Below are 5909 nucleotides of genomic sequence, written 5' to 3' on the forward strand. Positions count from 1 at the left end.
TAGTCAAAGCATTGGCTTGTTCATGATGAATTGCATTTAGTTGATTTTCTTGAGCCATATATTGTCCCCTAGGATTACTTAATGGTTGGCTTGGAAGCTTTCCTTCCTCTCGCTTGTTCAGTGCATTAGCTAGTTGCCCCATCTGGGATTCTAGCTTGGCGATTGATTGCGTGTGAGAGTGCACCAATTGTGTAATGGTTTCCAAACCTTGAAGGGCGTTCAACACTTTCTCCTCAAAGGCTGTGTTTCTTTGGTGGAGGAGGAGTGTGTTGAAATTGAGTCGAGGGACGGTAAGGATGAATATTTTGTGGGGTTTGAAAATTCTGAGGGTTTGAAAAATTTTGGAAATAGGGTTGGGTAGTGTTCGAAGCTTGCTGCTTCCAAGAAAAGTTTGGATGATTTCGCCATCCCGGGTTATATGTATTGAAAAATGGGTCATTACCCGGTCTGGGCTGTGATTGAGCAGCATTGATGTGTTCTTGCACGAGTTCGGGGAATTGGGGCGCTGAGGGGCACTCATGAATAAGGTGGGATGGGCTAGAACAAATAGTACACACTTGTGCTTGGGAAGAGTTTATGTAATGCCCACCTATCATCAGTTGGTCAATCTTATGGGATAATGCATCTACCTTGCTAGACAGGTCCATAGAATGACTTATTTCACAAATGGTCCCTTTTCTTTGAGAACTCGGGGGTGCTTGACGAGAATATGAAGCATGGTGGAGGGAGTTTTCATTAAGATTTTCAAATAGTTGCCATGCTTCATGCTCATTTCGAAGCATGAAAGTCCCCCCGCATGCAGCATCGATCATCTGACGGTTTCGTTCAGTCAAACCGTCATAAAAACATTGCACTAGCTGCCACTTAGGTATTTGATGATGAGGGCATTTACGGATTAGGTTCCGAAATCTCTCCCAAGTTTCATGAAATTCTTCTCCCTCGGTTTGGGAGAAGCTTGTAATGGCACGTCTAAACTGGTTCGTTCTTCCTATGGGAAAGTATTTTTTAAGAAATTCTTGTTGCATTTGACCCCAGGAATGAATCGAATTGGCTTCTAAAGAATTCAGCCATTGCTTAGCTCTATCTTTAAGGGAGAAGGGGAATAATCTAAGTTTTAAAGCAACATCAGTGAAATTTTGAATCTTGACAGTGATGCAAATCTCAAGAAATTCATCTAGGTGTTTATATGGGTCTTCATTGGTGAGCCCATAGAAAGATGGAAGCATTTGGATCACACTAGACTTTATTTCATATTGTACCGCTGCTACTTCAGGTAATCGAATGCAAGATGGGGAAGTGTAAATGGTGGGAGTAAAGTACTCCCTCAGGAGTTTGGGTTGTTCTTCAGCCATCTCAGGAGGTAGGGATGATTCTAATGTTTTGATCTTAGCTCGAATATTCCTAAGGGTTCGTTCTATTTCAGGGTCAAAAGGTAATAGCTCACGTACTCTAGAACGACTCCCTTGCATATATTTGTACTCGATCAGTCAAGCATGCAATAAAAGAAAAACACATCAGTCCTTGATTTGTCCTAAAATCACTAGACAGCTCCTAACTGGTTTGAAGAGGGCACCTAAGCCTCCAATCCGGTCTAATGAACCGAGTTGACCAGGTAAGCTCCCAGGTAAGTGGAGGGGTCACGATGCGTTCGCAAATCGCAAAGGTCCTACTTAAAACCCACTTGCCTTGAACAGATGAACTGTCTCCCTTATAGGGACAAAGCTTGCCTAGACATCAACTAAGCCACAGAGCGAAATTGGTGCAACCTTCGGTGATCTTCGTCCTATTGAGCTCGAATGTCCCTAGGGGCCAACGTCTAATTGATTTTAATTAAAGATGACACTATGTGAGATTGAGTTCACCTAAGTTGGGCAAGAGTCCGGTGATGAAATCCGGCTCTTATCTTGTTGGGGTGATTGCCATTACTATGTGCAAATTGATTTGTGTATGTGTATCAAGCATACATTCACAATTTTGCTATAATTAAAATCAAACAATCACCACAAAATTTCAAACCAATAATTAATTTAAATAAGAAAAGTTTAGAGGTTACCAAAAGGAATTTCCCCAGCAATTTAAATTTTTTTTTTTTTGCAAACCTCTACAGCATTTCTTTTCCGGCAGTTCTCCTTTTGATCATCCTAGATTTTTTTCTTCGATTCCTGATCAAATAGTATATAAAAAAAATAAATAAAAATTAGTAAGGGAGAAAAAGAAGATAAGAAAAGTAACAATAATAGAAAAAAAAATTTTAAGAAATTTTTTTTAATTTTTTTTTAAAATTTTTTTTTAGTAAGAAAAATAACTATGCTAGCAATCCCCGGCAACGGCGCCAAAAATTGATCGGTTATTTCAATTTCAAAAATAAACCACGCAATAGCACGTATCCTGTAGGATAGTGATTACGGGTGTCGGTCCACAGGGATTGGAAACAAGCTATTTTTTTTTAAAAAAAATAAATCACGAAGAAGAATTTGCTAACTTGATTTAACTAAATTAATCTATGAGTACGAATTGAAATTTATCAAAGTAGATGGATCTAGGGTTTGGAATCCACCGCGGAGCATGGCATTAGGGATTGTGTTCTTAATTTTTATCTTTTGGAGAGGCATGCAAATTGGCTACAAGCCTTTTAAAATAAAAACATAAAGAGTTTTAGGAAAATCCATCTTCGGTATAGCATGAAGTGTCTACCTAAGTATGCTAATCTAGGGTGCAGCACACCTCATCTTCCTAGGCATGGATTATCTTAGACTACTTTAGCAAACACGAATAGTAAATGGCATGCTCAAGGTTTAAACATCATAAAAGAAATATTTCATTGAAGATAAGAATTTAAACAAGCTCCAAAATAATAAAAAAGTAAGAACTACAATTGCCCTGATACATTGCTAGGGCTTCATCCAGCCCTAGACTAGATGTTTAGCCGAGCATGGCCTTCGGACGACCTCCCATCTTCAAATGAAAGCCTTCACCAACCATCATTCCCAAAATATCACAAAACATTCTCTTTCCTCCCCTTTTTCTCTCTTTTTTTATTTCTTTCTCTCTTTTCTCTCGGCTGGTGGCTTCTTTTCTTCACCGAAACAGGGGTCTGTTTTTTTCTTCTCAACCGAGCTCTCCCCCTGCCACCGAACACCCTCCTCCTTTTATAGTGGATGAATGGCGTCAATGGCGTGGCTGGATCTTGGGAGGGATCCGTAGAGCGTTTGATTGTAATGGCCGGAAATGAAGCCGGCTGCTGGATCGACGGGAGGTGGAGGGAAGAAGATGAGATGGCCGCAGGATCGATGGGAGGTGCTGATGCGGAGTATTTGGATCTCGGAGAAGCCGGGGACTGAGCTGTAGATGAATGCCGAGCTGGGTTTCCGGCGGTTGGGAGCCGATCACGGCTTGGTGCTAGGGATGAATCCGGACGGAAAGATGTTGCAGATGCTCGGGTGGAGGGCGATTGCTGTGAAGGGTTCTAGCATGTTATAATGGGCAGCGGAAGCTAGGGATTTTAAAAATTTTCTTAATAAAGTCCTTTTGCATGAAACCCTTTTAAGCCTAGATCACCTTAATGATTACAATCAAATAATATAAAATAAATGCAGAATTAGTAGAATACCTCAAACGCTAATCCAAAGTGTACAATCTCCACGAGGCGTCCAAGTGTCCGCCCTCCAATGGTGATCCACACGAAAACTTGATCAAGACTTTAGCTCCAAAGACTTTTGATCCTTTAATGCAGAATTCTTTTAAAGAACTCTAATGGCTTGCTTTCCTTCCTTTCTATTTTTCTTTAGCCTTCTAAAATCACTTCTAATCCTTTTGTCCTAAGGAAGACCACCTTGTCTTGGCTTAGGACACACTAGAAGCAATGTTAGAAAGAAAGAAACTAATGTAAGAAAGAAGGGATATGAGAGAGAGAGAGTTGGATTGATTTCCGATGATTAGAAAACACCGGGAGCATTCCTATTTATAGATGGCGTGGGGATGCATCACCAAAGGATGCATCCCATCCACACATCCTTCAGATGGGGCGTGATAACAGGAGAGAAGGCGCCACAAAAATAGGGAGAGGCGTATCAAAAGTGGTTATGATAAGATCAAGCGCTTATGATGTGGCGCTTGATTCCCTAAGCACCTCTTCATGAAAATGCGCCGTACTCTTCCCTTTTTTCACTTCTTCTCACGCAAGAAAAATAGGAACCAACCTTATCCATTCATCAAGGGTTGATGATGATCCAAAGGCCATGAAAGAAGGCGCCATATATCCCTTAGGCGTGATGAAGAGAGAAGAGAGAGAATGGATAAGATCAAATAAATGGTTCATCCTTATCCATTTAATCTTCACGTATTCTCTCTCTTTCCTTCACCTATTTTTCATCTCCACGCCTCCCAATGATATCCATCACGTCATCATGATCTCCCATCATCCTATGATGAAAATCCAATGGCTCCAATTCATGGTGCCATCCATTTGATCCATCTCTTCATCCAAATGTTGATCCAACGGTCAAAAATGAATGATTTATCAAATCTAATCCAATTAGACTCAAACCAAGCCAATTAGGAGCCAACTCTTGGCTAACCCATATTAGAATATGATCTAATCAAATTAGATCAATTAAGAATCAGATTCGAATTCAATTCGAATCAGATTCGAATTCAGTTCGAATCAGGAGCTAAGGTTTTCAACACCTGCTAGGATGTTTATCTTGCAAACATGATCTAATCCAATTAGACCCTTGATAAGTTTTCTTGTGTGTGACCCATTGGGTTCCATACTTAGCCAGCAATAGGTGTGAGTGCGAGTTGACCCAACTTGATTAGAACTCTTCTAATCGATTTAAGTCCAAACTGCGCGAACCCGAACTTAACAATTAGAATCCTTTCTAATTGGTGATCGAATTAAACTCTTTAATTCGATCAAACCTATAAGACAAGATTGACGTCTAGCAACGTGTCATGTCTACCCGGAAAATATAGAATTTGGTGAAAATACCAAAAATACCCTTCAGTGGCAAGTTACCATGCAATTCAATCCTTTAATCAAACTGCATCCCAAATATGTATATGAGTATGAATATATGTCAAACTCAATTTCATATTCATATTTTTCTCAATCTTTTAATGATAATTCAAATAATGAAACATTAGAAACTCTTTCTAATTTTCATTCTGCTTTGATCAAAGGCTTCCTGAATTATCATATGATTAGAATAAATAGGATGCTATCTTCTCTTACTAGAAGTGATTAATTCCTTGTTGATCTACTCATAATCTTCGTACACAATCCACCATATCCAGAAGACCTCGTACATAACTTATTGTCATGAATGAGTGTAAACCAAAACATAGGTTCATGTGCACAAGATACCATGGTGATCTCAGGTCAAAGGATCAGTTGCACAACTCCCACTAAGAGAATCATCTTTTGACATGTAAGTAAGACTTCATAAGATTTCTCTTTGTAGGTCAATTCAGTGAACTCATTCTTCTAATGAGCACCCATATCTTTGTATTAGTGTCTCCACACAAATAATTGTGAGATCAATCATCCTCTGCATCGAGCATACATAAGACATGCCAGTCTTTCCGGTAATCATTGATCCCCGACTCAATGTACCAATGACTGGGAATATTTAAGATTAGGATTTTAGGATTTTAAGTCTCACTAGTATGATCTCATCATAGTCTTAAAACCATTGCCCTAATCTAAGGAGTTTATCATAAATATAATCAACAACATATGATAAAACATAACGCCTTTATTCATATTTAAATGTCATGTACATGATTTGGACAAATCAAAAGAAAAACCCTTCGCAATACATATTGTGATTGGCTTGTAGGGCATCTACTCTTTCAATCTCCCACTTGCACTAAAGCCAATCGCTCTTATATTTTATCCCCATACAATC

General features: G+C 39.2%; 1 non-coding gene across 1 annotated transcript; it reads left to right on the plus strand.

The window, feature by feature from the left end:
- Nucleotides 1-870: 870 nt before the first annotated feature.
- On the plus strand, nucleotides 871-976 carry LOC120107210. The gene has a single exon (XR_005509112.1). It is a non-coding gene; the product is annotated as a small nucleolar RNA R71 (small nucleolar RNA).
- The last annotated feature ends 4933 nt before the right edge of the window (nucleotides 977-5909 follow it).

The sequence above is a fragment of the Phoenix dactylifera genome, unplaced genomic scaffold (assembly GCF_009389715.1).
Source record: "Phoenix dactylifera cultivar Barhee BC4 unplaced genomic scaffold, palm_55x_up_171113_PBpolish2nd_filt_p 000795F, whole genome shotgun sequence".
Lineage (NCBI taxonomy): Eukaryota > Viridiplantae > Streptophyta > Magnoliopsida > Arecales > Arecaceae > Phoenix > Phoenix dactylifera.